General features: G+C 42.1%; 1 long non-coding RNA gene across 1 annotated transcript; it reads left to right on the top strand.

Annotated features, from left to right (window-relative positions):
• Window positions 1–243: 243 nt before the first annotated feature.
• On the top strand, window positions 244–1,859 carry LOC122039889. Its single transcript, XR_006128423.1, has 3 exons — window positions 244–432; window positions 537–657; window positions 1,144–1,859. It is a non-coding gene; the product is annotated as an uncharacterized LOC122039889 (long non-coding RNA).
• The last annotated feature ends 10,558 nt before the right edge of the window (window positions 1,860–12,417 follow it).

Below are 12,417 nucleotides of genomic sequence, written 5' to 3'. Positions count from 1 at the left end.
TTGATTGATTTTTATGATCAATTGACAAATGAGATTCAAATCAAGCACCGAAGTATGTCAAAGACTTGACCACTTGATAGTAGTCGACTGATTATGAGATCAATCGATTAATGAGGTTAGGATCAAGCACAGAATCGGATATCTGACTATTTGTGAACAATCAACTGATAATCCTATCAGTCGATTGTTGCACCTATAATTACTGCCACCGGCTTCTCATCTTGATTTTTAAAACCTCGCCCGATCCCTATTCACAATTTCTCATGATTTCTCTGCCTCGAACCCTAATCCCGACCTACCTGCATGCGAAACTCCTCCTTGCCTGCTCGGAGTCCCCCTTTCGACTAGGTCACCACTATTCGCTGTGTCGATGGAATCTTCTCTGTCAGTTTTTCCTCACCCCGTGTCTCAGTCATCATCCAACTAGGTAAGGTTGGTTCTCTCTCTAGCACTTCATCGGCCGAAGGTCTTCTAGTCAATGTCTTCTTGTGCCGACAATTTTCCAACCTCATATTTAGGTTTTCGATGTGTCTTAGTGTCTCATCAGCAACCGACGGTTCATCTCCTGTCCCCCTCTGGTGATCTTCCCTTGTCTTAGGCAAGTATCATTGTGTTCACCGACAGCTTTTCTCTAGTGATTGGACTTCATCTTCTTTGGTGAGTAGGCAGAGAATAGTCCCTCTTTCTCTGATCTGTTAATTCTTTCGATTCATCTAAATGGTGCCTCGATTACGCTTGGTCACATTCTAATTTCAATTCATTAAGTTTATTTCATTAATTACTAATTACATTGTTGGTGCATTCATATATTCAATAGATTGAAACAAAACGTAGACTCCAAGAGGGTGAGACTAGCTACCTCTAGATCAGATGCATCTAGAGAAGCATCTAGTGAATATAGGTTCTAGATCATTTTGGCATGATACTTGCACGCAAAAATCTTAGGTTCCGACTATTTGGATGTGGTTGACATAATAGCACATTATCAATTAGACAAATTAGTGTATTGTGACCATTTCATTAATACTGATTTGCTAGTTGAATTTTATGACAAATTACTATTGGAACCCCAGGATTATTTTGATGTGATCAATAAGTTAAGTTAGGTCATGTGTTGTTTTAACCTTGTGTCTAAGTGTGCAGGAGCTTAGGAACATAGGGAGTCGAGCGAAAGACATAGCTAGCGAGAAGGATGGCACGGGAGAATGCGTATGAGGGATGAGGCACTATGGAAGAGTACACCAGCGGACGAGAAGGAAGGGTACGGTGTTTCTGAGGGACGAGAAGACGGAGCGGAAATTTGCTCAGGGAGCAAGAGACACAGCTAACGAGAAGGCCGGCACATAGTGCGACCAAGGGACGAAGAGTTGCGGATGAGTATGCTAGCGGATGAGAAGGAAGCACACGATGATTTCGAGGTACGAGAAGTCAGAGCAAAAGCCTGCTCGAGAAGGTCGAAATTGGGTTTGGGTGAGCCTTATTTCGGTTGGCCGAAATCACCCAAGCGAGCGAAGCCAGAGCGGAAGACCCGGACTGAGGTGAGCAACACCGGAGCAGAGGGATTGGACCAAAAGTCAACCCTATTGACTTTAGTGGTTCCGGGCGCCTGAACCGTCCGGGCGCCCGAACCGTCCGGGCGCCCGGAGCCATTACGGGCGCCCAGAGTTGAGCATTGACCAGGATCGTGTTAAACATGATTCGTTGTGAAGGGGATAAAAGTTTATCTCCTCCAAGGTACCTGGAACCCTTTCAAGCGCCCCGACCAAGGCTATAAATACAGCCTTGGTCCAGAAGCTAGAGAATAGACAAGCAATTAGCATTTCCAACACTTGTGCACTTCATTTGTAGTTTAGCTTCTTTATTTTCTGTGCTTAAATGCTGTAAGAGGCTTCTCCGCCTGAAGGAGATATTCTAGTGCGCAATTCATTCATTGGATTAACAATCTCCCTGGTTGTAACCAAGTAAAAATACTTGTCCCTCTTCTTTTATTGTCTTTTTATTTATTTAATATATTTTATGCAAGTGTTAGTTTAAGAAATCCGAGGAGGATTGTATTTTATTTTTACAGGGCTATTCAACCCCTCTTCTAGTCAGCTGACGCGGTCCAACACCTACGTCTTATCAGAGATGGATACATTTACAGGACTCACGTGACTAAACACAACATATATTTTATTCCAGAGATGCTTTGATAGTTCTTTTATTGTTATCCATCATATCTAGAGCCTCTTCCTGAGCTCTTTGATCAACTCACTGTTAGCTTGATGTACGAGTCAATATTTCATCATCCCAGACCTCTTGGTCAAAATATTCTCTGTCAATGGTCTATATGCTCTTGACAATATCCTCTATAAAATCATTGTTGTGTGTATACTTCCCATTGCTACTCGTGGTCTAGCCAAGGTTAGGATAAGTCATCTTTTCATGTTATATGCATTTTGGTCGATGTTGGTGTTTCCCTAAATGTGTTTCACTATATAGTGCATTTTACCATTCCTATCCAGAAGAAGATTCATATGCCATTAGGTAACATCATTACATCACGGTTAACATCATTAGGTATCAATGTCACTAAGGGTGACATAAACCCTCTGATGGAGAAGTATGCTCGAATTGGTCTATGTATCTTCTTGCTTGCTGGCATGCGACCGGGTGTCGAGACCATGGTCTAGAGCAATGGTCATGGGATGCTAATGTTGCCAATCAAATTAAGAGTGAGGAGGAGATACTTCAGTTGTTGGCACCTGAGTAGATAGATGACGTCAATCATATTGATTGTTTGGAGAAGGACATCGAGTCATTAGATACGTGTGTCAAGGAGTTGAGTCTGGAGATGGGTGTACGCCTTGACACCATTGATAGCCACTAGATTGAGATACACGTGTGCCATGACATTATTGAGAGTCGTTAGATTGCGATTCAGTCTACGATTGATTCTGATGTGGGGATGGATAAGAGACATGTGGAGAGGAGAGATTTTTTTCCCTTCGTCCCTCCAAGAGGAATAATTTTTAGACTTCTCTTCCTCCTTTAACAGAAAATACCTCTTAAACTTTTCTTTCCCTTTCCCCTTAATGACATCCTTCAATGGGATGCAACTCTTGGCCTTCCCTCCAAGAGGCACACCCCTTGACTGGTCCCCTCTATATAAAGGTTAGGGAACGAAAGAAATAGAGAGGAGAAAACAAAAGGGAGGACTGTTCATTCTATTCAATTCTAGTTTTTGACCCACGAGTCAGCTCCGGCCTATGAGTCGTCTTCGACCTCATCACAACCTCCAGCGGCCGATGTTGCTCGTAGCCGATCGACACCCATAGCCAGATGGCACACCTTCAGCTGTCCTCTGGATCATCATTGTTACCGTATGCCCATCAGATCCAGTCGACTATACATGCCCGATGATGATCCAACATTCACTTCTTTGATATAGCCTATCTCTGACCTTTGAGCTACTATTCTGTTCCGGCCATCGAGCTGTTGTTGTATTCCGGCCTTCAAGCTATTGTTGTATTTCTGCCTATAGACCATTGTCATATTCTAGCGATCCAGACCGCATCCAGATCTGTGCCAACAGATCCCTATCGCATCCGGCTCCATGTCATCAGGTCCGGCTCTGTACCATTAGATTCAACTCCTCCAGCTCACATTCATCTACTCTTCTGGATCATGATGATTCGATCAATGTCGCAGTCAGCTCACCAATCCATCCGAGGGCACCCCCTGGGCCAAGGTATGTCACTGTACTTATTCATTATTTATTTCATTATTCTACCATTAGTCTGTTCCGTATATATCCGTAGGATCTACCTCGAGCATCGGGGTGTCAGGGACCGGGGAATCCCAGGCCCTTCCTGCAGGTAGCATTGATCAGAGATTTTTTGACAACTTGGTCAACATAAAAGATAGCTCCTCACACTCCCCCTCTGGGTCATGGTGACTTGGTCCGCATTCCAGCCACGTCATTTCTGCAGCTCCATCTTCTCAGATTCCCGACAAGATCATAATGGCAACGTCTGTGAGAACTTCGCCTAATCTGGAACGTGAAGATGGACGACGTCGGAAAATTTTATCATCCTCATGACCCTGGTGGATTTCGACGAGCATATCATATTCTCCTCACTCCACGGGTATTCGGGAGTCGAGAAACTGAGTCAGATCCTTTGTTGGTCGGTAGGTCAGTTTTTCCATTATATTTTCTCTTTCGATCATAGGATTTACCACAGTTCCGCGATCGAAGACTTCCGTGTCGATCGGCCGGGTTTAAATTATATTAAAGTCATGGGCTCAATGCCGAAGACTCCCGTGCCGATCAGCCGGGTTTAAATTATATTAGAGTCATGGGCTCAATGTCGAAGACTCTCGTGCCAATTGACAGGGTTTAAATTATATTAGAGCCACGGGCTCAATGTCAAAAACTCCTGTGTTGATCGGCCAGGTTTTAATTATATTAGAGTCACGGGCTCAATGTCGAAGACTCTTGTGCCAATCGCCCGAGTTTAAATTATATTAGAGTCATGGGCTCAATGTCGAAGACTCCCCTGCAATCGGCCGAGTTTAAATTATATTAGAGTCATGAGCTCAATGTCAGAGACTCCCGTGTCGATCAGCCGGGTTTGAGTTATATTAGAGCCACAGGCTCTAGAAGTCGAGCGACGACTATAAACCCTCGAGTCAGAGACTCCCGTGCTGATCGGCTGAGTTTGAGTTATATTAGAGCCACGGGCTCTAGAAGTCAAGTGCCAACTATAAACCCTCGAATCAGAGACTCCCATGTCGATCGACCAGGTTTGAGTTATAATAGAATCACGGGCTATAGAAGTCAAGCGGCGACTATAACCCCTCGAGTCAGAGACTCCCGTGTCGATAGATCGGGTTTGAGTTATATTAGAGTAATGGGCTCTAGAATCGAGCAGCAACTATAAACCCTCGAGTCAAAAAATCTCGTGTTGATTGGTCGGGTTTGAGTTATATTAGAGCCACAAGCTCTAGAAGTCGAGCGGCGACTATAAACCCTCAAGTCAGAGACTCTCGTATCGATCAGCCAAGTTTGAGTTTAGAGCCACGGGCTCTAGAAGTCGGCGGCGACTATAAACCCTCGAGTCAAAGACTCTCATGTCGATCTGCCGGGTTTGAGTTATATTAGAGCCACGAGCTCTAGAAGTCGAGCGGCGACTATAAACCCTTGAGTCAGAGACTCCCATGTTAATCAATCGAGTTTCAGTTATATTACAGCCACGGACTCTAGAAGTCGAGCGGCGACTATAAACCCTCGAGTCAGAGACTCCCATGCCGATCTACCGAGTTTGAGTTATATTAGAGTCACGGGCTCTAGAAGTCGAGCGACGACTATAAACCCTCAAGTCAGAGACTCCTATATTGATCGGTCGGGTATGAGTTATATTTGAGCCACAGGCTCTAGAAGTCGAGCGGCGACTATAAACCCTCAAGTCAGAGACTCCCCTGCCAATCAGCTGAGCTTGAGTTATATTAGAGCCATAGGCTCTAAAAGTTGCTTGGCGACTATAAATCCATGTCTACGCCATCTCCACTGGTCTCGGACCAGCTTATTGATGTATTTATCTCCCCCGTTCGAGGTCGAGTCGTCTCCATTGCTTTCGAACCAGCATATCAAATTTTTTATCTCCCCCGTTCGGGGTTGAGAGGTCTTCACTGGTCTTGGACCAGCATATTGGATTTCTTATCTCCCTCGTTCGAGGTCGAGGTATCTCCACGGGACTCGGACTAGAGCATCACCACCGGTTTTAGATCAGAATATCTTCGCTGGTCTCAAACTAGGGTATCCCGCGGGTTCCATGCCCTCCAGTCGCACGAGCCTCGTACCCACTCGAGACACCGACATCGTGCTTTTTACTCTCGAGATCCTCTCCCACTCGGCATCATCCCACTCAGTACTACTCGACTACCGGGCCTGCATTTTACAATCGCCCGGTTAGCGTTTTCTGGGTTGCTCAGTTAGCACTTTTATAGCCGCCTGATCCTTATCACCTAACCGTCCGCTTAGTGATGTGCGTAGATTGTATACACTTGTTAGCATATTTTGACGCATATTCACATACTTTGTACATGCTTTATCTACGTATTTTTGTACTTCCAGCTTTCCTTTTAGCATATTTACTCTTTTTGTTCAGATATATGCTTTTGTGCATTTTTTGTACACAGGAGTCAAATTTGGTGAAGATTTCATGTTCAAGGCCAAATATGCAAGCAGAGCAAAGGAGGAAGGCATCATTCTTGAACCCCACACGACCTTGCTATGGGGGGTTGCCCTGGTCGTGTGGAGATTTCTGACCATGTGGCTGAAATAGAGAAGAAAGTTGCCATGACCGTGTGAACCTCACATGACCGTGTCAAGATATGGAGCCAGCAGGAGCAGGTCGTGTGCAGTACACGATCATACTAGCATTCCAGGGTTGAAGACTTACATGGCCGTGTAGATCTACATGGTCGTGTGAGGTTTCCAGAGACCATGAAGGGCTTGGCCGTGTACACTACACGACCGTGTGAGATCTCTAGTGCCAGAGAATGCCCAGGACGTGTAGATCTACATGGCCATGCGAAGGTAGCAGATGCAGGGTGTGCCACGGTCGTGTCTTGTTGGGTTTTTCGGGCCACGAAAACCGCTTTTCCGCGTCGCGGAAACCCCGAATCACCCTAGCCAACGGATCCGTGCGAAGAGTATAGAACAAAATTTACGAGTACGAGTTTACAACTTAGATCTACTCCTAGATCTACATGAAGAAAGATTTATACCTTTGAAGCGTGCCCTCGTAAATCCCACAAGTCCAAGGTACGTCGGATCTCGAAGTTGTTAACGTAGACAACTCTCTAGTAGTATCCACACGAACAAGAAGTGTTCTCTAACACTCAAGGATGGAGAAGAGAGCACCACAAGTGTGCTAGCACTTTCTAGGGCTCTCGGGTAGGATTAAAAAGGGAGAAAGGAGAGAAAGTAAAAGGAATCTTGTACACTCCTCTAGGTACCCTCCTTTGTGACCTTCACTTCACCCTATTCTCTTGGAACTCAACTCACCCACCTTCTCCTTGCTTAGAACTCTCGGCAACCACAGCAAGGAAGGAGGAAGAACACAAGGAAGAAGATGGAATCAATAATACTCATCAATACCACAAAACAAAAACCCCCACCAACATTAGTGTGGCCGGCCACACAATGTAACCCCCTCATTTAATGTGGTCGGCCACATTAAGTGGTATAAGATGTGTAACCTCCATGAGGTAGCACACCATTATGAGGTGGAGATGATGTGGCAAGGTTAGTCATGCCATGTAGGATGAGTCAACCTTCATGATGTGGCAATACATCAAGTCAAACTTGATGTTTCAACTTCCATTTGGTCAAGTCAAAATTGACCAATTCTCTTCCTTATTGAGTTAAAACCAACATTTGGTTTAAGTTAATTTTAATTTAATGAATCTCAATTCATTAATATAAATTGACTCAATGAATCAAATTTAAATTAGACTCATTCAACAATTGAATCTAACTCAATAAGTCTAATTTGAATTAATCCGAATCCAATCTTTGGTGCATCATATGAACCTAATCCAATTGGTTCATCATATGAACCTAATCTCCATCCACTTGTTCTTTGTGTGTGACCCAATAGGTTCTTGTAACGTTGACAATGTTTCTAAACTCCTTTAGAAACATAAGCAATGAGCGGCATCTAGCAATACATCATTGCTACCCAAGTTACAAGAATGTTGAGATCCAACATCACCTTGTGACTACTAATTGTGACTCCTCACAATATATGACAAGTGTCCTTCTATCCTAGACATCTAGATTGATCAATATGAGGCATAGACCGTGTCATCCTCTAATCAATCTAAATCTTAAACTCCAAGTAGACACACTAAATCAAATGAACTCAATATCTCATATTGACTCATTTGGGCATGGCCATGCACTTCGTGGTCTCACTCTATCAAGAATACCGATGTCTCTCCCGTCATATAGGAGGGATATATCCCATATACATCACTCACATCCCTCCGCATAATTTGTTACATACCGAGTAATCGCCTTTATAGTCCACCCAGTTACGGGTGGCGTTTGACGAAACCAAAGTACATAACTCCTTATGTAGGGAACCATGGTGACTTCAGGTCTAAGGACTAGTAGTCGTACTAATAGCCACATGAGAAAGTATATGACACTCATATAACGATCCATGATACTTTCTCATGGCGGGTCATTCAGTATACATTCTCTAATACATACCCATGTGTCAACTTGATATCTCTATATCCATGACTTGTGAGATCAAGTTATCGAGTTGACCTACATGCTAGTCTTATTGCATTAACATTGTCCCTGAATGTTAATACTCGACTAGGAATGATTAAGAGTAGTGTTTCCTATATCATCTCACTATCGATTCAACCAATCGATTGATATAAGTAAGAACCTTCTACTCAAGGACGTTATTATACTTAGTTTATTTGGCACCAATACAAGTAAGTATAATAACCAAAAACCAAATGTCTTTATTTATATAGAATATGATACAATAAGTCCAAAATACAATCATCAAATGATTGGCTCTTGGGCTCTAGCTAACATGTCTCACACACGGCCGTGTGAGTTGTGCAGAGAGGGAAGTGAGGCAGGTCGTGTGAACCTCACACGCCCGTGCCTCGGGGTCGTGTGGCGCCCAAACCTCACCTCTATATAAGCTTTCCTCCTTGATTTGAAAGGGGATCTTCTCTCCTTTGGGAGAAAGGAAGATTTGGGTGATTTCTCTCCATCTTGAAGGGATTTTCCGGCGATTCTAGGGAGGATCTTCACCGATTCGACTCCAAGATCGAAGGATTGGATCCGAAAACTATTCTTCTCCGTAGATAAATTTTCTTTCTCTCCTTTCTTGGATTTGAGGGATTAGAAATGCTTGTAATATTTGTTTCTTTCGGATTCTTTCTTCAATTTATGGAGTAGATCTCTTGTTCTAGAATGGAGGGAGTATTTGTAAGGAAATTTTGATGTAAAACTCTTGTGGATATGTCAATTTCCTATTTCTATGATTTTACCCTGTTTTGTATCCATTCTTTCTTGTGTGGATTGTTGTGATTAGGTCTTAATTATCATGCTTGATTGAATGTTTGAATATCTTATAGATCTTGTATGGATTACTCCTCATTCGATTTTCCGAGGCATCTTCGTGATAGGAACATGCCTGTGTATGGACTCTTGAGGGGTAATCTTGAAAGGAAAATTAGGTATTTTAAGAAGGTAGGATAGATAGATGGAATTAATCTTTATATCTTGATGAGTTGATGAGTGATGGATTCCTTTGTTGATTTTCTGAGGGGCGCACGTGACACATAAGCCCGTGTAAGGATAACATAGATTCATTCCTAATTGATCAATCTAGGTATGGATTTCAGTCCTAGGTCGGTTCTCTATTGCAAGAGAGAACCGACAACCTTCTACAAATGATGGACAATTGAGAGAAAGGATTTGGTAGATCATTTACATTGAAGAACATTACAAAGAAACCAAAACTCCTAGAATATCCCTTATCATTGCCTTATTCCTTGTTTCCTATTCTTTTATTTCTTTGTTACTTTTCATAGTTACACTTAGACTTAGTCAATCCATTGATTTGTTGTCTAGCTAATTCACTTTGAGACATTCTTAGTGATTATTCCAGTCCCTGTGGATACGATAATCTTTTATATTATTTGCGACATTTTCGTACACTTGCGGAGGTCAACAAGTTTTTGGCGCGGTTGCCAGGGACTGCGCTATAACATTAGGAATTATCAATTAAGTTAGACTAGACATAACTTTTCCTTTCATTTGCATAGTTGTAACTAATTGTTAGAATTCTGTTTTCATAAGTTTTTCATTTCTTGTATAACATTCTTGTCAATTTCTTTCTGTTGTAATTCTTATTCTGCATTTTTTATTCTAACATCTTGTCTAACTTTTCTCTGTTTTCTTTTGATTTAGTCTTTTTCTTTCGTGAACATATCTTGCTATCTTGTTCTTGTGTATGCGAAGATCTAACTTTGCAGGAGAACTTCTTCCTCTAGACCCTGAGATAGATAGAACATTTCATAGAAGAAAAATTCTGCAAAGACAACAAGAAGAGCAAGAACATTCTATTATGGCGAATAGACCACTAAAGGATTATGCAGTACCTTATGCTAGAGGTTTTCGATCTAGTATTTCAAGGCCTTCTGTTGAGGCAAACAATTTCGAGATCAAACCTGCAATTATATCTATGGTGCAGCAAAATCAGTTTGGTGGAGGACCGCATGAAGACCCGAACCAACATTTAGAGGTCTTCTATGAGATATGCGGCACAATGAAAAGGAATGGTGTTCCTTCAGAGGCAGTGCGCCTACTATTATTTGGGTTTTCTTTGAGAGATAGAGTCAAGCAATGGTTGAATTCTTTGACTCCAAATAGCATCTCCACATGGGAGCAACAATTCCTTGACAAATTCTATCCTCCAAGTAAAACTGCTCATATGAGGAAGCTCATTGCAAGTTTCAAACAAGCAGACTCTGAATCTTTATTTGAAGCTTGGGATAGATACAATAGTATGCTCAGACAATGCCCAAACTATGGTTTAGAAAGGTGGTTAGTGCTACACACATTTTATAACGACATCAACTATCATACAAAAGTGTCCCTTGATTCAGCTGCTGGAGGGGCACTTATGAACAAGAGTTTAGATGAAGCCGAAGAGATAATCGAGAGCATAGAACAAAATCACCATCAATGGGCTAATGAAAGAAGTGGTGGCTATTCTTGTATGAACCCAACAAAAGTATCAGGAAAATTTGATGTTGATGCAGTGACTTTATTGGCTGCGAAACTGGATGCTCTTACAAAAAAGTTTGAGAATATGGGAGCTAGCTCAAGTACAGCCAATGCCATTGTTTCTTCTTGTGAAGTATGTGGAAGTTCTGAATATTTAAATGACTCATGTCCATTAGGGACTATAACTACACAAATCAATCAATTAGAGCAATGCGATGCAATCATGGGTTTCAATCAGAGGCAGAACAACCCATACTCAAATACCTATAACCCTGGATGGAAGAGTCATCCTAATTTCTCTTATAGAAATAACCAAGATGAAGGACCATCCATGGGGGCAAGGCCTAATTTCAATCTGGGCAACAAAATTTTCAGCAACAATCTTCTCAGGGCTTTCCTATGTCTAAAATTGAAAAGATGTTTGAAGAAATTATGTCCACTCAGAATGAAATGAAATAAGACATTTTGAAGCTTACTCAGAGAATGGATAATTCTGATAGACATCTAAAGATTTTGGAAAGTCAGATTGCCCAACTAGCTTCCTCATCTTTTAGAGCACCAGGACAATTACCTGGAAAGCCTGATGTCAATTCCATGGAGCACTACAATAGAATTGAGCTTAGGAGCGGACGGACCTTGGGAGATCCCCAAGTGACTACTCCAAAAGGGATGCACACTAAAGAAGAGCTCTCTCTTCCAGCACCAAATCAGATTCAAGTTAATGAGGAGAGTACCATTAAGGTTGAAGAGACTCTTCCACTCAACCATCAAAGTATAGCAATCCCTTTTCCTCAAAGATTAATTATGTTAAAGAAAGATGAAGAGTTTGGCAAATTCTTGGAGAAGGTGAAAGAAATATGTGTTGAAGTACCACTCATTGATGCAATCCTTTAAATGCCTAAGTTTGCCAAATTCTTGAAGGACATCATGTCGAATAAGAGAAGGAAGGGAGAAGTAGAGATCATTGCACTTACAGAGGAATGCAGTGCTCTTTTTGAAAAGAACACTTCCCCAAAGTTGAAAGACCCTAGAAGCTTTTATATTCCTTGCAATATAGGAACTAAATTTATTGAAAAGGCTTTTTGTGATTTGGGGGCAAGTGTTAGCCTCATTCCTTATTCTATTTGTAATAAATTAGGTCTCAAAAACTTTAAACTTACTACCATGTCACTACAACTTACTGATCACTCCTGCAGGTACCCTATGGGTATCGTTGAGGATGTGCCGGTAGAAGTAGGTGGGAGTATAATCCCCATCGATTTTGTTGTGTTAGACATGGAGGAGGACCCAAAAATCCCTATCATATTGGGAAGACCATTCCTTGCTACAGCTGGAGCTATCATAGATGTTAAGAATCATAAACTTTCTTTGGTAATCGGTAAGGAACGGTTGGAATATGATTTATCTAAAACCTCTAACCATGTCTCTTCTCTCTTGAATGCTTGTAGCAGGGTAAGCATTTACAAATTGGAGGAATGGAATTTTCATCCTCATGGGAGGCCACCAAATGAAGAAAACTATGTGGTGGAAGATGTTGGGAGGAGACCTCCCAACAAAAGTGAAAAATATGTCTGCCCTCCATGGGCAAGGAAAAGAGAGGAGTA

Source organism: Zingiber officinale, chromosome 2A (assembly GCF_018446385.1).
Source record: "Zingiber officinale cultivar Zhangliang chromosome 2A, Zo_v1.1, whole genome shotgun sequence".
Taxonomy (NCBI): domain Eukaryota; kingdom Viridiplantae; phylum Streptophyta; class Magnoliopsida; order Zingiberales; family Zingiberaceae; genus Zingiber; species Zingiber officinale.
Note: the sequence above shows the minus strand (reverse complement) of the source record. Positions and strands in the feature narration are given on the sequence as shown.